The sequence below is a fragment of the Pipistrellus hanaki genome, assembly GCF_964339955.1.
Source record: "Pipistrellus hanaki genome assembly, chromosome: 9".
Lineage (NCBI taxonomy): Eukaryota > Metazoa > Chordata > Mammalia > Chiroptera > Vespertilionidae > Pipistrellus > Pipistrellus hanaki.
Genome location: NC_140511.1, coordinates 53,513,456 through 53,540,127, shown reverse-complemented (window position 1 = coordinate 53,540,127; position 26,672 = coordinate 53,513,456). Strand labels below are relative to the sequence as shown.

Below are 26,672 nucleotides of genomic sequence, written 5' to 3'. Positions count from 1 at the left end.
GCGGTGCTCGGGGCTTCTGGACGCACGGAGGCAGCGGCCGCCGCTGTGGGCATGTAAGTCAGTTCCTATCTGCGCCCGATTCCCCCTAGCTCTCGCCCGCCCGCCCGGGGTGCTGGCGCCAGTGCGGAGGTTCCAAGGCGCACGGAAGAGGAGCCTGTGCGCCCTGGCCCTGGCCGCGGAGCCTGGGTGTCTGTGCTACTTCCGGGACTTTTCCGCGCCCGCAGGCCATGCGGACCAGGTGGAGAGCCCCTCCCTCAAGGCCAGGGTAGGGCTATTCACCTGCCCCTGCGCTGCAGGAGGCTAAAAGGAAACCCCCAGGGCGCCCCGCCATCCCCAGGGCCACGTGTCACCCTGTGCACAGCCTGACTCAGCCTGGACACCCCAAACTTTAGTTTCCTCACTTTAGGGATTCATGTTGTGACCAGCCCCGGGTTCCGCCTTATTGATCTACTTTGGTGTCAGCTTATTAGATACAATCTAAAGAGCAATCCTGTAGCTCCCTCCTGGAAAGTCCATCCTGGCTCGCTGTTAGGGCCTTGGATACCAGAAATCTCGATAATGTCGTCTTTTTCTTCTTTTTACTTCCTTTTTTTTTTTTTTTTTTTTTTTTTTTTGCCTTCTGTCAGTGGCCTGCAAGTTGTAGGCAGCGTCAGCCTCCTCCCCCCCCCCCCCCCCCCCCAGGTTCCCGAGCGCTGTGTGATTTAGAGACGGATGCGCTGGTCCTCGAAAAGCCAAACTTGTCGCAGCAACTCTGAGGAACCCAGTGGAACGGCACCATTTCCTTCTTGGATGTTTCCCCTTCCTCCGTGGCTCCTCCCTAAGAATCCAGGCATTGAGACTTAAAAGTACCACCTCTACTCATTGCCCTAACTCGACAAGCCTTAGGACAGGTCACTTGATTTTGAGTTGTTGGAGAGAGGGGCTCCTGTTGGTTGAGTTCCAGGGCAGGCGGCCCAAGAGCTCTGGATCCCAGCGATGGGCCACACTATTCACAAAACCCAAAGGCCAACTGAAAACAAAAAACAAATCCCAGGAGTGGCTGACCCCAGTTTAAGCTGGAAACACCATTCGGGTTTGCCCCTAGGGTTTGGAGGTCAAAGGCAGGGCCGGCCAGCTGTGGAAAGAGCCGGCATGCAAGGTGTCAGGCATTCTCTTAGCCTCTCTCTGGGCCTTGGTGCCTAGAGACAGACCTTCCTGTCCTGAAATTCGCTGTGAGCAGTGGCGACACAACACGTTTTGGTGGGGACTAGCTCTCTCTCAGCTAGCCATCATCAAGTCACTTTAACTTACAGACCCTAACTCCCAATACTCCAGCATCGTATTTCTTATTGGGATAGAAGCATCTAGCTATTTCTCACGTGCCACTAATTGGAGGTGGTCACCCCCACCCTTATTTCTATTCTTTTTCCTTCTCTGGAATCCATAGGAAACCAAACATGGAGTATCCTTGAAGAAGCCAGTGTATGACTGACACTTAGCTTGTTCCATCTTGTGCTTGCTCACTTTCTCCATCCTCCTAAAAGTTCATGTGACAGAGATAAGGCCTTCTCCCCCTTATCTTCTATCTGTGGAAGGTCTTAGTCTTTTAACTTTAGAATGCCATGAACATTCTGGATTTTCTAGTAAAAATTCCTGACCCCTCTCTTTTGGTTCATATCTCCTTTCATCAAGTATCTGTTTATGAAGTATCTCCAAGTGGCCATTTCATATCAGTTTCTACAGAGCAAGGGCCTGTCCTTCTGCAAACCTCTGCAGGCTATGCTAGTGTGTCAGAAGCTCTCTCCCAGTTTTTAATCTTGATGTACTTTTGAGTCTCCACTGACATCAGTTTTTCAAATCTAGTCTTTTTCTTTTAACTTGGGTTAAGGCCAACCTCACCTTGTACACACTGCCTCTAGTTATCTCTGTGTCTCTTACTGTCAGAGCTGGTTTTCTCATATCTCTTATATTCTGTATCTCTACTACCTTAATGTATGATCAGTCTTTCACTTTTAAGTCCCCCACTTTTTTTTTTTTTTTTTGCACTGAGATAAAGTTCCAGGCCTTTGCTTTTTTTTTTGGCCATTTTATACCCTTCAAATCCTTTATCCTACATATGCATCAAAGAGAATCTTTAATTCATTTATTTTTGGGGAAGTCTTATTTATATAATTTTCTGCATCTGAGTTTGGAGTTTTACTTGCTGTTCTAGGTATCTGAAATTCTTTTCATCTTGTATAACTTCCAAGCGACCCCTCTTGAAATTGTTTCTCCAAATATACTCCTATACACAGTTGAGATAGTACACATATATCACACACTCAAGTCCACATAACCCAGACTTATCCATATAATTCACGTGGAACTGTTTATTTATTATTGTAAAAGTATAATCATTTTTCTTTGGTAGTTTGTATATCTTGTTATTTATAATAATTTTTATTCATAAATCCCATAATCCACATGGCCTCCAGAATACTGCCAGCTACATAAGCTAAGAATCTCCTCTGTCAATTGCTTTTTCTTCTTTTCTTTTCAGTTCCTCCTTCTGCATCTTTTAACATACGTTTCTCTTTTCCCCGTTTACTGAGATCCTAACTGGCGTGTTTTCATTATCTATGCTTCCTGCACCTCTTTCTTTACTCTTTCTGCCACTTCATCTTTCATTTTTCTTTCCTTATTCATCTAATATTCATCCTTCTTTTCTTCTTCCAGGTCTGCTTCAGCACCTGTCCTTCCCCTTTCTCTGTGTCTCTCATGCCTCACCTCTGTGGTCCAGTTCTATATCTCAGTGCTTCCTAACCTTCAGTCCATCCCTCCTCTGTCACACAACTTTCTCAAAGCACAAACTACCATCCCTACTTTACCTCCCCCTCCCACTTTACCTCTTCTCTTTCCCCAGTTTGTCCTTTCTTTCTCCCCAGTTGTCTACCTTTCCCCCACTTCAGTTTGCCTTCCTCTTGACTCCTCCTCCCAGTAGCTCCTGTCCTGAGAGCGCTCCACGGGTCCTTGACACCTCAGCCCCTCTCTCACCTAGTACTTGTCACCATTCCTCTCTGACCCGAGCTCCCCCTCTCCTTTGTCCCCTTCCCGTCCCCTCCTAGTGAGTCGCTCCGCTCTCTTCTTTCAGGCGCTTTCTACAGCCCCAACCTCCGAGCGCGCCGCTCTCTGCCCTTTCTCCTGCTCTCTCGCCTCTGCCTCCCGCTTTCCCCTCCTTCTCCTTCCCCCGTCCTCCCCGCTCCTCCCTCTCTCCCTCCTCCCTCCCTCCCAGCTTCCCTGCCTGGCTCGCCGCCTCCCTCGCCTCTTGTCTCATCTTGCCTGTGTTGTCTGGGAGGGGAGCCCTGCCTCCTCTCCCTCGCTCAGATCAATGCCCTGGCCACTCACTTTCTGATGTTGCACGACGGGAAATGCTTTGAATACTTACGACATGGCCGCTCACACTGATTGCCAAGATTGACAGCACTCACCATCGCCTTCACTTGTTTCAAGGGGGAAACCCCTAGTCTGCCCGCTTCTGCGCGCACCTCCCTCCCGGCACCCCCGCGGCAAACTTCTGCGGGTCAGCGCTCCCCCCCGCCCCGGGGCGGGACACCCCCGCAGACCAGAGTTAACGGGGCTGCGCCTGCCTGGGCATTGCGGGGGGTGGAGGGGTTCCGCTCCCTTGCTCCCCGGGGTGGTGCTAATTGACCTAGCATCGACTCCCCCTGCTTTGAGGATTTTTTTATTTTATTTTATTTGTTATCTTTCCCTTTTTCTTTAATGCCATTTACTCTCGAGGCGCAGCGCACAAGGAGCCCTCCCGTGCGGCACCGTCCTGGAGCCCGCCCAGGTAACCGGGACGGAGCGAGCGAGCGAGCGAGCGATCGAGAGATCGTGGGCGGTCGAGCGAGAGCGCGCGGCCCGTTTGGGAGCTACCTGTTGGGGAGTCGGAGGGGGGCAGGGGCAGGGACCCCGGGCCGGGCCCGCCGGCCCCCTGCGCCTCCTGCTCCTGCCCTTCCAGGCGGCCCCAGGGTTAGTTTTCCCTGAGCTGGGACGCAGGGGCTGGGGCAGGACAGGCGGGGGGATCAGAGCGGAGCGCGTGGAGCCCTGCGAGGGAGCGGGTGGCCGGGAGGGTTTCCGAGCGAGGCTGGGGAGGGGAGCGGGGAGGGGGGCTGGAGGGCGGGGGAGGAGGAGCGGGAGGAGGGCGCTCAGTCCGCCGACGTACAGGGGGAGCAGAGTTGAGAAAGGGGCCCGAGCGGCTGCCGCTCGCTGCGGGCGGACGCGCGGATCCCCAGGATGCATCCCCCTCTGGGAGAGTTGTGCCTTGTTCCGGAGGCGGTGACAGATCTGCGTCGCGGGTTTCTGGTTGTTTTTTTGTTTTTTTGCCGCCCCCCCCCCCCCCGCCCCCAAGTCCCAACATCCACTCCGAGAAAACACATGTTGTAGCTGCAGATAACTGTGCGTAGGACCCCAAGGCCAAAAGAGCAGGCAAGGGAGAGAGCGCAACCTTTTGACAACAGAAAGCTGTTATCGCCATCCTAAGTATCCGTCCGGAAATCTGTCCGCCCTCTCGGCCCACCTGACTCCTTCTCCTCCACTTCCCCGAGTAGATACTCTACCCATGTCACTGGGAACGGTATGAGAAAGAAGTCAGGTGGCTTAGAGAATGAATGTTTAAGTCTCCATGAACTTTGAGGTAGGTATCTCATTGAAGTTTGCGCAAGTGTGTGATGTAAGAAGCTTGTGTCCTGCGTGTGTAGCGCTCTCTCTCTCTCTCTCTCTCTCTCTCTCTCTCTCTCTCTCTCTCTCTCTCTCTCTCTCTCAGCTTCTGCGTGTGTGCTCTTCTGCGAGGGTTCAGATGGGACCGCTGGGTGGTAATGCCTTTTGTTCCCACAAGAGGGCAGCATCCCGAGGGCTTTGTGAGCACCGTATCTCATTATCGCTTGCAGGCTTGGGTTTAGAGAAAGTTATACCAAAACTTTCAAATTGATATCACATCTTATTCCGTGATATTAAAAAGAGAAAGAGGGGGATAAAAAGACAAGTGAAGAAAGAAGAGAGAGAGAGAGAGAGAGAGAGAGAGAGAGAGAGAGAGAGAGAGAGAGAAAACAAAACAAAAAAAGAGGAAAGCAGGCCAACCAGCCTATCTCGGGAGAGTCATACCAAGACTAGGGGGAGGGCTGTTTTAATTGTGGGTTTGGCCGGCTGACGACTGGAGTGCCCTCCTCGGCTGTCTTAGTTGTAGCCGGAGGTCATGTAAATCGACCTTAAAAGAATGCATAAGCCATAAATTAAAACAAACCTTCACCCAAGGGCTGATCCATAGAGTAGACAATATCCAACCTGGACAAAACGAGCTTTCCTTTACGAGCCGACCTTAACCGCATCCCCCCAAAGAATAGAGACTAAATGCAAAGTAAGTTTCCCAGCGACTATTTTGTTTTCTTGAAAAGTGTTGGGTTGGTTCGCCGCCACCGTGGGACTAACTGCGATGCGGCCGTTTTCCGGAGCGCTTCAGGGCTTAGCCAGGCTCGGGGTGCGGGAGAGGTGGGGGAGGACCCGCTGGGTTTCTTGGGCTTCTGGACCCTACCCCCCACCCCACCCCCATTTTGGTTTGCAAACTTCGGCTATTTGTGGGCTTGACGCTGGCGGAGGGCGGGCGAGAGGCGAGGATCGCCGCGCGCTCCCCTTCGGGGTGCAGTTCCCCGGGAGGAGTTCCCCCGGAAAACCCGGGTCGCTAGAAAACCCACGCGCTGCTTCCTCCTTCCACACCCGCCCCGCCGCTGCTGTGCTACCGCAACTTTCCCGGGACCCCGCGCCGCTCTCTCCCTCCCGGTCTCCTCCCCTTATTTTTGGACTTTTGGACTTGGCTTTTTAGGATCGCTTTGGGATCCACAAACTGAATTCCAAGACCACCCGAAAACCCCCCAGTGCTAATCTGTGGTCCTTCCTCTTTGCCCGGGACCCTTGAAAAGGGGTGCCGGGCTCGGCGGGGGCGTGCGTAAGCGGCTGCCCCAAACCCTGCGGAGCCCGGGCTCGGCCGGCCTGGGGATCCCCGGGGCCCCACACACAGTCGCCGGCCCTTGTCCGCCCCGTGCTCTCCCACTCCGCGTCCCCGAGCCCGGCCGGCGCCCTTCGTCCTTCTCGGCGCCCCGCCCGGGGCCCGCTTGGCCGCCGCGCGCTCCGCTCCGCTGCCCCCCGGAGACCGGCCCCTCGGGGGCTCGGCCCAGGCCCGGGGTGCGGTGCTGCCTCCCGCCCGAGCCGCGCAGCTCTCAGCGGGACGGAGGGAGCCGCGTCTTTCTCTCGCCCTCCCGGGGCTGCCCCGAGAAAGGAAGGGGCTCGTGAACAGTCTGCCGGGGCTGTGCTCGGCCGCCGGCAGGAGCGCCCGCGGCTGCGGCGGACAGATTAGCTCCCTTCCCCCGGACCGTCTCCCCGGCGCTCCTAGGAGCTTTAAGATAAAAAACTCAGAGAACTGGTGTGTCCCGAGCAGATAAAAGGCGGTTGTCGCCGGCGTGTTTTGAGTGTTATTTAAGTTCTCTGAGGCTGACCACGTTGGAAGACATTTGTTTGCACGGATTGTCAGCTAGGGAGTGCTGCCCCGGACTTGGGGACGGAACGGGAGCCGGGACCCTGCAGGCGGGGCTGCGCTGTTCGCCAGGCGGGTAGTCCCCGGCTGCTTCTGGGTGTGTGACCTCCTCCTCTGGGGGCCCGTGCTGGAAGTTTCGGTCTCGGAACGGCCCCGAAGCCGTCGCTAGGGCAAACGGAGGGGCTGGGCTCCGGGCCTCCGGCTGCCCTGTCAGTGGGGCACTGGGATGACGTCCCTGTCCAGGGCGCCTGACCCTGGCGGGGCGCGCACTCCGGGGGCCCGCCCTCCTCCCCGGCTGGGCGGCCTGGCCCGCAGCCCCGCGGAGCCCGGGATGCCAGAGTGCCCCTGTTCCCCGCCTCCCCAGGGTCCCCTCTTCTCCTGCCCTTTATAGTCACATGCCCGAGTCCCGGGTCCCGAGGAGAACAGACGCCGCCCCGCCCAGTCTATTTCTAGGAGGAGGGTTTGGTGAATAAAAAAAAAAAAGGTCAAGTGGTTGGGTCCGCGCGCTGGTCCATGGCGAGGAGGGAGGGACAGGACGGACACCTGGCAAGGACCTCCCCGCCTGTCCCCCACCTCCACCCTGGCAGGCCTCCCCCCCCCCCCCCCACGGCTGGCCTCCTCGGGCCACATTCTTTCGCTAAGTGTGAGAGGCTGTGGGAAAAGCAACCCCGAGCCGGCCGAGAGCCTGCGAAGCTGATCCCGCGATGGCATTTTGTTTTGAACAGTTGCTTGGGTTGACGTTTCCTCATAAGGTAAGGTGTCACTGGACAGTCGGCTGCCCAAATGCCACATGTATAATTAGCTTGCACACTCAGCACCTCGTCCCCGAGGCCCAAGGCCCGCAGGCACGGGCTTGGCCGACCTGGCCCCCCTCAGCTGCGTCCTGGGCTGCAGGATTTCCGAGGAAGGGTGCAACCAGCCAGGACAGCCCCGGGAGGCCCCATGCACCCCCGGGGACGGTGACAAAGTAGTCCAGTCTGTGATTTATCTCTCTCTCGATGTTCCTGTTCCTCGGCTCTCTTTATTTTTTTTTCGGTTGAGGGGGAAACTCCTGGTTACAGGGGTAAACCAGCGGCAGGGTGCAGACTGAATGAGGAAAGGGGGTACAGTGTGTGACTCGGTTGTGCAAATCTGGCAGTATAGGGACTCTGCACACCCCGCCCATGGAGGGGGGCTGTTAGTGTCCCTCTGTGCTCCCATCCACCAGGGCTAGTCCAGGCTTGGCATTGTGTCCTGGGTTGGGTAGGGGCTTCAGGCTTCTCGTTTGGATTGCACACTTGTCTTCGTGCTCTCTCCCACACCCACCCCAGAGGCCACTCAGCAAATCGGTATCTATGTCCTGATTGCAGCTACTGTTCCCCTCCCCCACCCGCTCAGGGCCTAGCCGCTTGGGGCTGCTCGTGTTCACTGTGGGGGAGCTGGAAGGATCCGCTGCCTCTCCTTGTCTCGCTCTGGTGCAGCTGGGCTTCTTAGGGGCAGAGCCCTGTCCTCTCTGTTTGTACCCGGATTGGTGCTGCAGAGGCCCACCTGGCTTCTCAGCCCCATCCTCAGGCCAGCTTTTGCATGCACTCCGGAGTCCGGATTTCTGCAGCCATGAACATGACTTTCCCTCTATCAGTGCAGTCAGGGTGGGAGCTAACACTCAGCAATGGGCACTTTCTTCAGGCTCCCTCCTCCCCTGATATCTTCTAGAAGATTCTCTTTATTTTAAAACAAAAAAAGCAAACATCCTAAATCCATCCATGAGTTTAGTGGGATAGGGTTAGCTTTGCTATGGCCTGCAAGAGTGTAACCTTTCAGGTGGGAAGTGGGGACATGGTTTTCCTTAGTTGCATTTGATTTTTTATTGAACCGATGAAATATTTCATGTTTCATAATAGGGGAAAGTTATAACTGATTTTTTAATATGCTACCAGACCATGAATGTATGAGCTATATACTTTGAGAGTATCTTTTTGAATACACATATGTGAGCACATGAGCAGTAGGCCTAATGGCATGTAGGTTTTTTTCTCCTACACTTTTTGAAAATCTCATAACTCCAGTCACATTGTCCTTATCCTAAAACAACAAGAACAACAACAGCCAACCAAAAATTAAAATCCTTCAGACTCTGAAAGCATGCAAGTGTGCTTATTAGATCTAGTTCATTTCCAAAGGCAGTGAGTAACCAGGATGTAGCTATTGCTAGGCCATTAATTCCCTAAGCAAACTGACATCCTCTGCTGCTTTTCTCAGGTACTATCAACACCCCCTTTCTCCTTTGCTTTCCCACCATATCCCCTCACATATAGTAGCAAAATAAGATAGTTTTTATTTTTATTTTTATTTTTATTGTTCGTCCTATGTAATGCTATTCTTAGTGGTTTTTTTTTTTTAAGTAATCAGAAGGAACTTTCTCTTGGTGTATATGTTTTTTAAATAACAAATTTATGAATGGAGCATGATACAAATTCCTATAATAGTATAACATGCAACTATAATACTCAAAACATTATACTATAAAGGAAATAAATGTAAGTATTAATTAATAAGACACTATTTCTATACCTTAAGCTGATTCTATACTGGATTCAGTAACAATAACTGGAAGAAATGACATTCAGTAGGAATATAATATTGTCTGTTGGACATTTTTTTCATTAGTAGCAGAAAGCAACAGATATTTTCCTTAGTAAGAGAAAAGCATAAGTTTAAAATATGACCATATCTGTCAAGTTCTTCTTTTAAAGCTTTAAAATACTATTTTCAAAACATAAATGATCAATTTTGGTGGCATCATGTCTGTTTCTATTTGACTTTTAAAAAGGAATTATTGGTTGCTGATAAAATTGCTACACATATCCATTTTCTATTGAAGAAGTTAGTGATGTTTTAAATAATTCTTTTTCAATAAATACAATAGGTACTGGAATAAATGAATTTTCTTTTAATAAGGTTTTAATATACATTGGCATTAAGCCTTACTTTTAATATTTTCTATACTTTTTAGTTATGTTATTTATCTCTTAAGTTTGAAAGAATTCTCTTGTTAGTCAAAGAATTCATATATTCTTTTTAAATATTTACAAACAGCATTCTCTGAAAGTATAGTACAGTACAACTGAAAATTTGGTTGATATAAGAGCTGTTTGTTTAAATATAGTTTAGGGGTGCATATATATCAATTGATGTTTTTGAAGTCAAGTGAAACATTCCATCAAGCTAATGTGTCTGAGAGTACCATATCAGGCACAGACAGGTACTAGAAATGATAAAACACAGATAACATACAGCAAGATGATTTGCAGATGGGACGTATTATCTGCTGTCATGAGGTTAGATGGGTCATATTACTGTGGGTTTTTTTTTTTTAAACTAATCTAGGTTATTTCAGAATTATCAAGTTATATAGGTATATGAGATTTAATGAAAACATTTTATTATAGAAACTTGCTAAAATATGAATATTGTTTTTTAGAGGAGGAAATAGACTGTTTAGCATTTGGATTGCTTCTTGTTTAAGAAATATGGCTCTCTCCTATTGTTTTTTTCCTTACAAGGAAAATAATGCATTGAACATTTTACGTCTTTATTCTAACTCCAAATTTTCTCCTGATTATACTCTGACTCTCAACATACTCAAGTAAAAAAAAAAGCTGCCATACCACTATGATCTATGAAAAGCAATTTTATTAGATGTAAGCACAGTTTAAATTTATAGCTTATTGTTTTCACATGAGGTTCTTCAACTGTGATTTGAAAACTAATTGTTTTGGTAAGAATTATATCAGAAACTTTCATCATTCTCTCATTACATATTCATTATTCATTTATAGGAAAAGTGTTTTTTTTTTTTTAAATTTTCCTTGTTCTGTGGAAGAGGGTAAAAGTTTTTCAGTGAATTACTTTGTTTCGACACTTAGTCAAATTGGAAAGAGTTTTAAACCTGATATGATTTTTGATAGAGCTTTTCAAATATTAAATACCCATTGTTATAATTTGGATAAAATATCAATTAAAAAATGTGCGTGGAGGTTGTAAGATATATTTTTAAAGGTACATAATTTAAATAACTACGGACTTTCTCACCTCTACAAAAAGGATGCTGCACTGCTTTTCCTCAAATCTGTGGTAGTCTCAAAAAGGGAACATGAAATCCTAAAACCTCAGAGAAACAGTATCGATTCAATTCTTAGCTGCAAATCCTTCATATCATTGCTCAAAATATCCAACTTTTCACCAATATTAGCCATTCTTTTTATAGTGACACCATGCTTAGTAAAAAACTTCTAAGCACTGAGGTCAGGTGTTGAGATTGGATTCTAGTTTATTTTTTATGAATCAGATAAAGATTTCTGTGCATGAGACCATATGTGAAGATGAGAGAACAAGAACATTTCCATATCAAAGGCAATATATCTGAGGCTGCATGGTAATTAAAATGCAGTGGTTTGGACTCTGTGCACTAGCACTTAAACAGAGCATCGCCGGGACCTTATGCATCATGCAGGCGGTTGCCTCCTGCATACTTCTTGAAATACACTTATAATTTTGTACAAACATTTATGCCAGTCCACACTTTTCTGTGGATAATTTGTATTTCATCCAAACCATTCAAAGTAGAAGTTATTTTTTGAGCTACCCCCTCATTATGGCTTTTGTGCATCAACTATTTTTATTCCAGTTGTTTGTATTTTCTTTTACCAGAATGATGGCTTGTTTATATTCAGATTCTCTTCTTGCTCCTCTAAGACCCCTTATATGTCACTCATATTTTACTATTCACTAAAAAAACCAAAAAACAAAACCTTTCAATTTTAGGAAAGATGTGAATTATTTTCTGAGGTTAATTGTAGATGCTGTAATCTATTATAAACTAATAAACTACACTTAAAATACCAACCACCCAGTTATTTTTACTTGATAATGCTAATATATTTAGTCATCCTCACTAACTTGCACAGTACATAATAATGGAAAATTTTTCTTTTCACAATGCTTAAAGAACTCTGAAATATTCTTCCTTATCTTTTAATGGCATAAAAAAACGTGTAGTGGCATTCTCTTTCTTACTATTTCAAGTGAAAAACAACTATTTGAAATGATAGAAACCTTTATCTGAAGAGTCATCTCTGCATTTATAGGGAGATGCTTGATTCTTCTTATAAAGAGCTGGTTAGCATCTTAACCTGTGGTTATTTAAGATAGAATAGTGAAATAAAATCTAGCAATTGGTAGTTCAATGTTGTGTATGTTTTAGAAAATTTTGCATCTTTGGTAACTAACTTGAATTTGCTGCTCTGTAATTTTTTATTTCTGTATTTGTGCTCTATCTGTGAACATTCTGGTCTGGTGGCAAGGACTTCATCGGTATATTTTATTTATCAAGCTCTCCTGGTCTATAAAGCTTTTAAAACGTTTCTCTGGATGGAAGCACCATGTATTGAAGAAGCCTAATGTGATATAATGGAATTCTTTAAGAGTTTTTGTGTTTTTAAACTGTTTTGGACCAAAATTACTTAAGTATATTGATTTGATGCTGTTTAGTGATGACATGTGCATAATAAATATAAGGTAAATTTAAAGTACAAAATATGATACGCTTCTATGCAAACATTTTATATTCTCTGATTCCAACTTCTTCTTGATCTCTTTCTTCTCTGAAAATCTCACAAGATAACCTTTGAAGTGATCTATTATCCTTGCTACTTTAATAATTTGTTGTTTCTAGTCACCTTAAAGAGACTAATTGAAATTGTCTATTTTGAATATATCCATTCAAATGCAAAGTGGAATTTTAGTGCTATTTGTGATTTTGACTTTACTGAGCACAATCTCTTTGCTTCTTTGAAAAGAAGTTATTTAAAATCAGACAAAGAAAAAGATGCTTTACAGTATGTGAAAAAAAGAAAATGCAACATATAAAAAAATGATGAACATAGGTTTCAAATGGAACTCATTCTGAGACATGGTTGCAAATATTTCATTTTATACTTCACAAACAGGTCATTGGGTAATGTGATCGAGCCTTACTAAGTTCTAGGCAACCTGAAGGGCATTTTTGAAGTGATAGTCTTTATTTTTTAAGAATTTTCTCTTGCCCTAGCCGGTTTGGCTCAGTAGATAAAACATCGCCCTGCGGACTGATGGGTCCCAGGTTTGATTTTTGTCAAGGGCACATGTCTAGGTTGCAGGCTGGATCCCCATGCAGGAGGCAGCCAATCAATGATTCTTTCTCATCATTGATGTTTCTATCTCTCTCCCCCTCTACTTTCCTCTCTGAAGTTAATAAAAAAAAATTAAGGAAAAAAATAGAATTTTCTCTTCTACTAAATATTTTTAATATATGGCAGGTGGGGAAATTTAGGCCCAGTTGTCAATCTTTTCCAGTTGTACCAAACAGGTCATTGATATAACTGGAGAAGAATGCTCCTAACGAAGAGAAAATAGTTCTTTGTTCTTTCTTGGGAAAAATATCAAAGGGCAGGAATGCTGTTATTTTCTTATAAATCATCTCTAGCTATTACCAGGAGCAATGAATCTTCTCTGTAGAAGTTAGCCACCCCATTTACTCCCCTGCCCCCCAATATATTCTTGGTGTAATCCATTTCTTCATCTCTAAAATGGGAGTTATAATAATATCTACACAATAGAGTTATTAAGATTAAATGAAATAAATGAATGGAAAACACTGAGCTCAGGGCTTGCCATAAAATAAATATTTAATACACGCTATCTATTAAAGTTGAAGTGATACCATACTTAGAATTGGAAAGATCTGGATTTTCATTTTAGCTTCACTACATATTTGCAAATAACATAATCTGCTTCCCCCCCCCCTCTTATATGAAATATAGACAGCAATACATGTTCCTTCCTTTCTTTCCAAGAAAGGAGAATTCATTACTCATCTGGCAGACTTGGGAAAGAGTAGTGCCTAAATGTAGGGTTTGGATATCCAGCTCTCAAATACGAGAAAATTCCAATTCAAAGAATTCGATGAGATTTGAAAGGTCATTTCATCTGTCATCCCTTATCCTCCATGCGTGTACTAATCACTCTATCTTCATTCTAAAAGGAGATTTTATAATCCTCCTTGGTTATAGGTTTCAATGATTAGCATTAGGAAGTTCTTAGTGCCAAATATATGCATCTTAATCTGTTTTCTAGAAAAATATATTCTTTATCTGAATGATAGACCTACATGTGATAAAAACAAAATTAAATGTTCAATTTTTACTTCTTGAATCTTCCCTTTGAAGTCTTATTCCCTAAATTAGTTTTGTGGTCTTGAAAAATTTATGTAGTTTCTTTAAGTCTTAATTTCCTAATTTTTAGAAAAGGGATTGTAATAGAATTTATCAGGTAGGGTTATTGGGTAGATTAAGCTTGAATATACTATATATTGAAGTGTGTAGCCCAGCTGGTGTGGCTCAGTAGTTGAGCGTCAACCTATGAACCAGGAGGTCATGTTTCGATTTCCTGTCAGGGCACATGCACAGATTGCAGGCTCAATCCCCAGTGTGGGGCATGTAGGAAGCAGTTGAACAATGATTCTTATCATTGATGTTTCTCTCTTTCTCTCTCCTTTCTGAAATAAATAAAAATATCTTAAGTGTGTGGAACAGTTCTGGACAATTGTGTTAGGTTTAACTGATAGCAGTTATGTGATCAGAAGTAGACCGTTGGCTTAAAAAAGGCCCTTAATTCTCTAAGTTTTATAAAATTCACTTTTCAGAGTACTTTCATATTCATTGCCTCATTCAATAAAAGGTATGCAGGGTAGATAATCTTGCCAGTCATACTGTCTCACTTCCTACTTGATATAAATAAATGTTACATTTGGATTTTGCTTCAGGATATTATTCACTACAAACAAAGCTTGCATGTCATAAATTAGGGCTGGCTTTTTTGATTCCCTCCCCACCCCCCCTTTTTTTTTTTCCAGTCTCTTCTATATAATGTCAGTTCTCATTTATTTTATCTTAATACTTATTTCCAGAGCCAAACCAATCCTGCATTTCCCATATACCAATGTAAATGAATAATACCATGCTGATCAGAAGTGTTCAATGTCAGTTCTATATGTCTGTGATTGATAATTTAAAAATATTAAATTATTACATAATAAGTGTGGCTAGTTGATAGGCAACCATCTTTCAAAATATAGGTTAACAATCCTTAGGGGTGAAAAGATGGGGACCACTTGACTACCTTATGTCAAAGGTGAAAATACATAGTCCTAGTCTGGAGGTATGAATATGGGTTATCCTACGCAGTGAGCTGGTTGCTATCATGGAGATAAGTATAAAAGCAGAAGTACCTGTGTCAAGAAAAGCTAGTAAGAGATTGCCTTTCAGCCATGACTTGAAAGATGATTAGGAATAGGCTGCTTGAGGTAACATCCTGAAAAGCACTGGGGGAAACATTTGATAGTGTTATAGACTGTTTGGTAGGTCTGACATGGGAATGTCTCATATTTGTGTCTTTGTGACTCCCAAAAGGCCGTGTCTATCATGACGGTGATGTGGCTATAGGTTAGCAGCTTAATACTTCTCTTTCTTGGCTCAGGTTTGTGGTCAGGGACATGGTGAGTCATTTTAAGGTACAGGAGAATTTTTCAAATTATTGCTTTCCTTCAAATATGTCAAGTATGAAAATTAAAATAAGTTGCTTCTTAATATATGAACTGACGAGCAGGACTATGAGTTAATAAAAGTTTATATCTAGCATTGTAAAGAACTCCCCCTCTCTCTCTGAATTGGCAATCATAGGATCTAAGTGTTATTTCTGAGTTTCCCTTATCTGTTAGAAGTCTTCAGGTGCCTCACATTTATAATTATGTTTTTCCTTCAGTAAAGTTGGCATATTCCATAACTTCCTTTTTATTGAGGGATAACATGAAAATAAACCCTCAGAGTAATCCAGGCTTTAAGGAAGAAATATGCATTACTTATATGATATGATAATGAAACAGTAGCAGCAACAACCCATCTCTACCCTTTTTAACTTTCGAATAGGGGTGCTAAATCTTTCCTCTTAGTTTTGTAATCTGGCATAGCATGCTTTCTAATGAGTTTTCCAATGCCTTTTCTCCGAGCCCACGAGCCTTCTTTTCTCATGATGGTCTGGAAGTTTTCTGGTGTTTAATAATTGGCCTCTCCAAATTAAACACACCTTGTATGTTTTGCAGCGTGTATGACTTGGGACATAATCATTTTCTGAAAATGGCTTGGTGGTGCTGTAGGTTGGAGAAGTTTTAATTGTAGGTTCCAATGGCCTTAACTTACTGTTTTCCTTAACACTGTTATTGGTGCGGGGGAGTCACAGTGTTGATAGTGCTGTGAAAGATATGATGAAATCGCACCATTACAAAGAAAGGCTGTGGAGCTGAGTAAAGGAAGGGGGAAGGAGGGAAGATGAGCATTCTATAAAACAGTTTAAAAACATCCCTCAGCCACATTAAATTAGTTAGGATGCTTTAAAGGATATTTTCCTTTAGAACTTTCAGTTGAGTTCTTTAATTAGAAGCAAAAAGTCAAGGAAAATAAAATAAAAATGGAAAGAGTATAGCAAATTAACAAAGTTGAACTAACTTGGACTATAGCATTAGTTCACTGAGTCTCAGGAACATTTTTTAACGTTTGAATCTGAAGATACCAATATACACTGGAGGAAAACTGGACTATTTTAAAATTTCTTAGCTGTGATCCTTTCCAACTATAAAGATGCATAATCAAAATAAATACAGGATGGGGTACAAAGTAGGCTTATCGTCGTAAGTATATGAAACAATTTATTCTTGTATTATAATTTATTAATTATTGTATTATTTTCCATAGGAACAACTGTAAGCCTACTTTTGCCCCACCCTGTATATTGAGGGTTTAAAAAGAATTTTAATCTTGGAACAAGTAAACTGTATGTTATATTTAATTTTTATCTTAAATATACCATTCTAAGGCATTATTAAAAGAAATTTTTAGCTTTTCTGAAGTTAGACCCTGTAAACAGTTCCAAAGAGAATGATTTCATTTGTACTTTTTGTATGATTTCATGTGTTTTACAGGGATGCTAAGGCAGAGTCAAAGTACACTGAATACTTACGTGTTTTACATTGAGTAGCATTTTGTAACAAGCTTATTTTCTCTAAGGACAAAAATGTATAGCAGCCCAGATTGGGAGGGACTAGTGAATTTAGAGACTCGTAATTCCCCCATATGATGGGGAAATAATGAGAAATAGCTCAGCTTTTAATTGTGATACGTTAGGACCCTTTTCAAAGCACTCATCATAATTAGCCATGTCTTAGTTTGTGAAGTTTTGTGCTTTATTTCTTCTTTATGTCCACATGGAAAACTCATTAATATTATCAAGAGCTGTGTGAGTGAAGTATATGAAAAGTGTACCCAATTCATATTGTATGCTAATTTTTTCTTTTGAATTCTTTTAGTATCACTTTCACATCTTTGGGCTATTCTCTTCTTCATTTTTTAAAAAAAATATATTTTATTGATTTTTTACAGAGAGGAAGGGAGAGAGATAGAGAGCTAGAAACGTCGATGAGAGAGAAACATCGACCAGCTGCCTCTTGCACACCCCATACTGGGGATGTGCCTGCAACCCAGGTACATGCCCTTGACCGGAATCGAACCTGGGACCTTTCAGTCCGCAGACCGATGCTCTACCACTGAGCCAAACCGGTTTTGGCTCTTCTTCATTTTTGATCTGTGCATACACTGGTTTCTATTATTAAAATGTCAATCAAAGAGGACATTTGCATCAATTGTCTTTTAAACTTTATGAGACTAAGATATGGTCTTTAGTTTTGCTTATTTAACAAATTTATATCTGGGATAATTTAAAAACAGAAATGTAATTTTACTAAATTTAGTGAGAGGGGCAGTAATTTATTTGGTCATCATATAATGTCTCAAATGAAGCCTTCCTTTAGTTAAATAAGTATATGCTAATGCAGTGGTCGGCAAACTCATTAGTCAACACAGCCAAATATCAACAGTACAACGATTGAAATTTCTTTTGAGAGCCAAATTTTTTAAAGTTAAATTTCTTCTAATGCCACTTCTTCAAAATAGACTCGCCCAGGCCGTGGTATTTTGGGAAGAGCCACACTCAAAGGACCAAAGAGCCGTATGTGGCTTGCGAGCCGGAGTTTGCCGACCACGGTGTTAATACATCTTAAAAGTAAATATCTTTGATTATTAATAAAATGTTTGTTTGAATGTTATTGCAAACAAAACACTAGTTGTTATTCTCCATGCTTGATTGGAGTGAATGTACATTTACATTAGATGAGGTGAAAGGAAAAGAATTTAGGATGTTTAAGGAGAGAAAGCAATAAAGGTCTGAGGTAGTTTGGATAATCTAAAGGCAACTAGAAAGAATTATTGGTAAGGGTGAGGCTGAAGGAATTCCTTGGGCAAGATAACATTAAGGCTTATTTGGAAGAACTCACTCTGATAGAATAGTGGTCTGCAAATGTTGGGAATGAACACACCATCAACAAAACGTTTATAAGCGTGTGTCCTAATACATGTGCCTATTTACTTGAAATTACAGTAGTCACCCCTTATCCATGGAAGATATGTTCCAAGACCCCCAGTGGACGACAGAAACCATGGATAGTACTGACTCCTATATATACTATGTTTTTTTTCCCCTATGCACACAGACCTTTGATCAAATTTAATTTATGAATTAGACACTAAGTTAACAACAATAACTGATAGTTATTGCATTTTAAAAGAACAAGCATAACAATGTACTTTAATGTGAATGTGGGAGTAATAAATACAATAAGAGTTATTTGAATATAGCACTGTGATCTTATAACCGAGACAGCTATTAAGTGACTAATGGGCAGGTAGTGTGGATATGCTGGATAAAAGGTTGATTCATGTCCAGGGTGAGAATGAGTAGGATGGCATGACATTTCATTCATTCTCCTCAGAATGATACTTTAATACTAACTGTGGTTCCCCCAAGTCCTATGATTTAATATACTGGTTATTTTTAAAAGTCTTAATTTAACACTTTATTATGAAGTGATTTAAAGTTTTGGTTCCAAGTTCAGTTTCCTTTGCTACATGGTTTTAATGCTGCCTCAGTTGAAAATGATACCTCAGGAAAAAAAAAAGATCCAAATGGAAGAAGCATATCATTGTTTGTACTTATTAATTGTTATACTAATTTACTAATCCTATATACAAAATATGTAAATTTTTTTTGTTAAAATTGGGCTAGTAAATCTCTATCTTCCTTGAACGATAATCAGTTGTTTTGCCAATGAGGCTGAAGGTAGTATAGCATTTTCATATTTTTAGTAAATGGGCTCAACACCCCTTGAATCTCTTTGAAACACCATTAAACAGGCTAAAATATTCTGTTGCCAATTTTAAAATTAAAAACAGATGAATGTTTTTGTAAGTGATAGACAGAATTTTTGTTAACAAAAATCACATTATGATAGAATCATTCCCAAACAAATGTTTTCAGAATACTTTTTCATAGCATGAATCTGTTTAGAAAAGCATTTCTCTTTCTTATTTGATAAAATATTACCTTTACCTTCAACATAAAGAATAAGTTTGTTTGATGGTATGTCTATCATCTATCTATCTATCTATCTATCTATCTATCTATCTATCTATCATCTGTCATCTATCTGGTCTATTAGCTCTGTGGTAACACACACTCACAGCAACTTGTTAGCACATTTGGTATACTAATTTTTCAGTTCTCTAAGTTTGTAAATGTTGCCACAAGATAGTCAGGGAAACCTCTGGGAGGTGCAAACAGTTCTTATGGTTACTCTCCACCTCACTTAACAGCACTGTAAAGATTTTACTATGTTTTACAGATCTATTTTTAAAAGCAATTGCATCATCATAGGTTTCAACATTGTGTCGCAATTGCTTGGCTATGAATGATGTAGTTAGTGAAGCCCATGGTGCTGCCTTTGTAATCTTGTCTGTCATGCTTTTCCATTAGTTCAACTAGAGCAACCACTTCACGAATGGTTATACTTTATCAGTTTTCCCTAAACATTACTCTTATATAAAAAAGTAACACTGTTGAAATTATATATTCTTTGGTATATATTTTAGTGGCTCCCTCAAAAATAGCACTTTTGTCTTTTTAAATATCATAAACTGAGGCATATTAAAATATGTATGTTCATGTATCTGAAATACATGGACAAAGTAAGATTTCTCTTTCAAACCTTCAGTCATGTTTTCTATGCAACTTCCAGCATTGCTTGTGGTAGTGCTCACTGCTCATTCCCAGAGGACAACATTCACATGGCATTTTAGGTTAATGGTTACACAAAGTTGTGCATGGGGCAACTATCATTTTTTAGCAAAGGAATATATTTAAACTTGTGGCCATGTTGTTTTCTGTGTATTATTGTAGCCATTTTTATAGCAGAAGAGAAGAACAAGTGTTTTTTTTTTTTAATAGCATATGGCTCTTGGTGTTTTATAGCTGAAGAACTTCAGAAGAGGTTTCTAAATATTTAACATTATGGTTGGTGAAATTCTGTAAAATGCTGAATTAAGTATTACATGATTTTAAACATTAGAAAAATTTGTACCTAAATGTTTAGTTTTTAAATATCTTACTGATTGTAATGGCTTCAGATTCTTGTTATTTTACATCTCAGTGTAAAATGGTGCAAGGTACACTGTTAATGATGCTAGATATAAATCCATATCTCAAATTGTCTTCTTGATAAGTAAAAAAATCTCAGCCTATTTCTTGTCAGATCTGCTTGGATCATCATTGTTTTTATCTTACAATGTGGTCACTAACAGGCTGCTATTACAGTATAAGTGTTCACTTGATCATAGTATTGTAGTTACTAAGTCCTGCTTTAATATTATACTCAAATTATGATCACTTTGGAAGGATTTTTTAAAGCCACTTGAGCAAAAACTAGATAACGTTATCTATAATCACAATATTTTACATATAAACCCAGAGTATTGATCTATATTTAAATTTAAGTACGGATTAGTTGTTTTTTAAATAGATAAATATACACAAGTGTGCTTATACTAGAGGCCCAGTGCATGAATTCATGCAGGGGTGCGGGAGTGTGGCTACCAGTCTCAAGGAGGGAGCTGGTCCTTGGCCCCCTGGGAAAGGAGCCACGTCCACCACCACCCACCTCTGGTTCCCCAGCCCAGCCCAGCCCAGCCCAGGGCTGAGGACCCCGGTGGGGTCGGGAGAGGAGGTAATGGTCACTGGGCCGGGCGTGGAAGGAACAGACACCACTATTGGTGCCCTGCCACCACACAGTTTCCTGCCTCCCCCCTCCTTCTTCCCCTGCCTCCATGCCACCACTGCAGTAGGTGGGCGGTGCCCGGGGAAGGGAGAGGACAGGAACAAGACAAACCCTTGTGTCAAGGTCTGACTTTCTTTTTCTTTTCTTTTCTTTTTCTCTTTCTTTCTTTCTTTCTTTCTTTCTTTCTTTCTTTCTTTCTTTCTTTCAATATATTTTATTGATTTTTTACAGAGAGGAAGGGAGAGAGATAGAGAGCTAGAAATGTCGATGAGAGAGAAACACTAACCAGCTGCCTCTTGCACACCCGCTACGGGGGATGTGTCCACAGCCAATGTACAATGGCCCTGACCGGAATTGAACCTGGGACCTTTCAGTCCAAAGACCGACGCTCTACCACTGAGCCAAACCGGTTATGGCAAGCTCTGACTTTCAGTAGATCACAGTGAGGGAGCTGCTCTGCTACCTATGAAACCCCAACCCAGGTCTCTACAAATGGTTTAGAACCAGAGGCCCATGGGGGCCAGCCAGCCGGGAGGAGGGGCCATGGGAGGTTGGCTGTGGGAGCACACTGACTACCAGAGCACAACTCCTGTGCTGAGCACTGCCCCCTGGTGGTCAGTGCACATCACAGCAACTGGTTGACCCGTTGTTCTAGTCATTTGGTCATTCCAGTCATTCGATCATTCAGTCATAATAGTCACTTAGGCTTTTATACAGATAGTGTACTCCTTGGATGTATAAGCCTACTTTGGAGACCACGGAATAGAAGAGTAAGTGGGAAAGAAAATTGAGGAGGGTCCGGTGAGTAAAGGAAGCAAAAGCATAGTTTCCAGAGAACACTCTCGTGGGATAGGATCCCTCTGAAGAATGCAGCTAGTCCACTGACAACTTGAGGCAGGGAGTGGGGCTACAGATTTATAAGTTTTGGGGTTCAAAAAACAGAAGTGCAACATTGTTATAGGGCTCTGATATAAGAGGGGAAGCCAGCTAGGGCAGGAAACCAATTTGAGGCATTTGTTGGCATGAAGGGGTCAGTGAGGTTTCATAATTGTGTTGCAGGAGAGAGGACCACGTGGAGAATCACCAGTCTCCTTATCCTCTCTTTCCATAGTTTTGATTCCAGCTCTACTCTTTGTTGCTTCTCTACTCAGCTTTCCTTGGATTTAGATACAAAAGATGGACAGGTGAGCAAGGCAGCACATGAGGGATAATTACAGGCTAACATTTGTCTTCAGTGTTCTTTTCTTTTCTCCTTTCCCCCTTTGCTCTAACTTGATCTACTTGTTGCATATTATAGTTTTGTATAGTAGCCAGAACCTAGTTTGGGAGTTTCAGCTCTGCCAACAAACTTTGGGTGACATTGGCTAAGTCACTTCTTTCTAAGTCACTTTCTTTCTAGGAATTAGTTTCTTCATTGGTGGAATAAAAAGTTTGATATCTCTCTCCAAAGAGGTTCAGCTCTGACATGCTGTTTATACCCTTTTTGGATAAGGCTCTGTGCTCCCTCTTTACACAGAACTTTTAGTAAAATTCCCTGTTTGTATATAAGTCTTAAAGCACCATGTCCATTCTGCTGGGAATATAATTTAATACTTCATTTATGCTGGTGGACTCATAAATAAAAATATTTCCAGCTTTTCTCCTTTATCCTCTAGACAAATTTGATTGAGTGTGTTTCCACAGTGTGATCCTAGATAGTGCTCTTGCTTTCTAACCTTAAGTGCCTAATGAGAACTTAAGGAAGGAAGTATTAGCATCTGAAGGGTTGTATCTCTGAAGGCATTTGGGCTGGAAGAGATAGGCAGGACATTGGGACACAGCCATCAATTCATTGCATGTGTTTGGCCAGGCTGGCAGCAGTGGCCAGTGCCAGGTTTTTTGAGTATGGTTTCCGTCACCCACAGAGTTGGCTGTCTTTGAAGTCTGCTAGTTAACCTCCTCCAGAATCTTAGAGTGCAGCTATCACTCAGGAGGAAGAGGATAAAGGAATCTCGAAAGTGGGGTGGGATTGGGGGGTGTCTAGACACACTCTTATATTCAGTGAGAACTTAATTATCTTCTTCTAACAGTTTTTTTAAAGTGTCTAATAAATGAACAGATTTCAGATTTTCTCATTTTCTTTTCAGTACCTATTCATTGCCACAGAAGGAGGTAATATTGAGTAATGAAAAAGATGCATATTACCAAACATATATTAGGCAATTGCCATATACCAGACATATTTCTGGGTGTTGTGTGTGTGTGTGTGTGTGTGTGTGTGTGTGTGTGTTTTTAATTTTTATGAGTTTATTTGAGCCAAAACAATGACCATATGGCATATCCAAGGAGTGAGATCTCAAATGCTCCAGGGAGTACCCATTTTGTAGCTTTTAAAAAATATATATTTTATTGATTTTTTTCTTTTTTTAATTTTTTTATTGATTATGATATCACATAATTGTCCTCATCCTCCCATTCCCATCCCAGACCCCTCCCCACATATACCCCCTTCCCCGTGTTGTCCATGGCCACTGGCTAGACCCACAAGTCCTTTGGTTGATCTCTTCCTTCTGGTGTTTTTATAAGATGAAGATAATAACCATATCACAGTTTTTGAGAAATTTCAATATAAAAAATATAATTGGGAGAGTGGCTGATATGTTGGAATATCTCCTTAGACATCAGTGAGTATTAGTTTACTCTTTCATTTGCACAACAACTCTGGGAGGTAGATGTCATTATTATTATTTTGTAGACATGAAATTAAGGTTGGAGAGGGAAAATAAATTGCCCAAGGTCACATAGCCATTAAGTCGCAGAACCATAATCTAAATTCAGATGTCCTGGCTTGAAGTCCCATGGTATTTCTGTTTGCTAATACAACTTCCTATTACAGGCAAGTAAGCCATGAGATTTCCTCCAGATAATCTACAAGCTAGATAATCAGGAGCTTGGATAATCAAGATAATCAGGAGCTGAACATGTTATTATGTGATGTTGAATTTTAGTAGATTCGGTTATTAAGGTAGTTCTTGCTTTGCATGGCTTGATGGTAACTGAAAATCATGTATATCAAAACCGTGTCTTCTCTTTGGGTAGTTTTAATCTCAGTTTTACATAGTTCAGATGTCATTAGTTACTATAGAACCTTGAAAAGTGAGGACTTGGCTCCAATATGCACTAGTTGCAGTTAACACAGTATAGTGCAAAGTGAGGGCTGCCTGTGTTTCTATCAGTTTCGAACTCACATAGAGACATTCTCATTCTCTTTCCTTTGGACCAGTTAGGTGATTATTTCCATTTGATGACATCCACTATCTTTTGCATTCTTTTACTTACAAGTTCTGTTCCTGCTAAGGGAGAGCACTGTGTTAAGTAAGGTCTATGAAGGTCATTGATGATCGGCTCTTGGCTTGTACGCCACCACCTCTGACATTTATTGTATACAGCAGACTTCTCTCTGGAATTCTATAGAAATAGACATTTTCTTCCTCCCTCCCTCCCTCCCTCCCTCTCTCCCTCCCTCCCTCCCTCCCTCCCTTCCTTCCTTCCTTCCTTCCTTTCTTCCTTCCTTCTTTCCTTTTTTAAACTCTCCTCACTCTCATTACATACCTGTTTCTTTCTGAATTGAGGTGTTTCCAGCAATGCAAAGGAAGGCCAGTGATCCTGTTATCTTGCTTTACTACATAAAAGGTGATATATTACAGTACACAGTGACCAGCCATTAGGTCAGAACTAAGTCTACTTAAGTTTATTCTTAAATATGGATGCTCAAATTCTTTTAAAACACTTTGAAATTCTTTTCATCTTGAATGTAGGTGCATAGATTGCATAGATGTCAATTTTAGGGCAAGATAATATTGAAAATTCTGATGCTTTGAATCTTCTCTTGTCCCAGAAGATTTTTAAAAGTAATATTTTGAATAATTCCACTATTATTGGTTGCTTTATATAAGAATCTTTTTGGAAAGATTCTTCTTTCCAAAAATCGGGACTTTTTTAAAACGCCACGGGACACAGGACAAATTGTTAAAAATCGGGACTGTCCTGCCAAAAGTGGGACGTCTGGGTCATCTTATTTATGATGGCATATTTGTCAAATATATTATATATGAAATTTTAATGTTTATCATATTTTAAAAATATATTTTATTGATTTCAGAGAGGAAGGGAGAGGGAGAGAGTTGACAAAGAATCATTAATTGGCTGCCTCTTGCACACCCACAACCCGTTCATGTGCCCTGACTGGGAATCGAACCATGACCTCCTGGCTCAACCACTGAGCCACATCAGCTGGGCTTGTCTTACAAGTTTATAAAAATTCTCTTCCCTTAAATATTTATTGTCCTCTTGCCCCCTCCCCCACTTTTAAGATTATGTTTTAAAACCTGTTCTTAGGTTTCTTTGACAAGCATTCTGAAAAATGGAAATCTTTGCTGACTCCAGTTTTATTTCTCTTACCTGTAGAGTGCGAGAAAATTGATTTGGGGTAAAGTGAGCTTGTGGCATTGTGGCTAAGAGTGTACTATACTACTTTCTAGTTGTGTGAACGTGGGCCTGTTACCTTAATTCTTCAGGCATCCATTTTCTTATCTGTAAAATAGCACCCACTTCTTAGGATTGTTTTAGGATTAAATGAATAAACATAAGTGCTTAGAACAGTGATTGGTATGTGGTGCCATGCAACCATTAGCTATTATTATTATAATTTGTGAATGTACTGAAATTAATTTAATACCAACATTAAACACAGTGGGGGGAGAAAAAACAAATCACTGATGACTATATAATGGTTGCTTCTGTTTAAATAGTTTTCAAAAAGCAAAACTTCACACTATATCATTTAGGGATACATACAAAAATAGCAAAATTATAAAGCAAGCAAGCAAATGAGTAAAACACAATTCTGGGTGGTGACTGCCTCTGGTGTGAGTTGGTAGGGGGAGAGGTGCAATCCAGGAGGGCACAAAGGAGTACTGAGATTTTTTTTTTCTTTTATACATAGCTGCTAAGATTTGAGCTATTATTAAAGTGGATGTCTTTAAAAGGAGAATCTGGCCCAAAGTAGAGTACTGCTGTATATTTAAAATACTTTGTTGAAGGGATACAAATGAATACTACTTGAATGTAATGTGAAATCATTTTGTGATTTCCCCAACACAGTGACTCTGGAGTACTTTTGAGAGATAATACTAGCTGTTCTATATTAATAGGTACTTTGAGACCCTCTTCAACTGCAAATCAGCAAATCTATTGGAACTAAAATTCCTTTATTATTATGTCTTATCATTGTTTCTGAGTGTCATTATTCACGGAGATTAATTTATGGGTACAGAGTGAGTTTGGGTGTGCGTTTTCTCAGAGCTGTAGCAATAATTGAAGAAGTCGAGGTAGGTGAACCTAGAGGCAGTAGGTAGCAGACAGAGAGCTTGACTCAGGAGACATCCCACAGGTAGGGTCTAGGAGCGACCTGGCTTGGCCAGTGATTGCAGACTTTGATTTCTAGGCTCTTGAAGGTTATGGGTGGAGGCAGCTGGCTGAGATTGGGATGTGGAGTTGGTAACCTCTATTTCCCTCAAGGTGCTTTGACTCAGACTGCAGCATCCTGTGGACCCGTAGACATCCCCTAAAAGGGCCCCAGCCTTAGCCAAACATGGCCAAGGATTGCAGGCTTAATGCCCATATCCCAGAAAGTTCCTAGTGGATGCTGCAGACTGGCTATGTTACATCTAGGATTTGAACTCAGGTTTGTCTGATGACAAAAGCTAAGCTGTTTGCACTAATGACTCCATGCTGTTTCCCTGATGAAGAAGGCACTACTGGAGAAAAGGAAAATAGCTGAAGCAGTGGGAGCAGCTA

The 26,672-nt window shown here is 41.9% G+C and overlaps 1 protein-coding gene across 2 annotated transcripts in view; it reads left to right on the top strand.

Annotated features, from left to right (window-relative positions):
* Nucleotides 1–3,426: 3,426 nt before the first annotated feature.
* SOX6 (SRY-box transcription factor 6) overlaps nt 3,427–26,672 on the top strand; it is a 522,879-nt gene continuing 499,633 nt past the window's right edge. The window contains exon 1 of one of the 2 annotated variants that reach the window (XM_084895473.1): nt 3,427–3,808. The gene's annotated coding sequence lies outside the window, so the exon portion shown is untranslated. Of the gene's footprint in view, nt 3,809–5,201; nt 5,375–26,672 lie in introns of those variants that run through there. The other variant, XM_084895470.1, reaches the window with a different exon arrangement.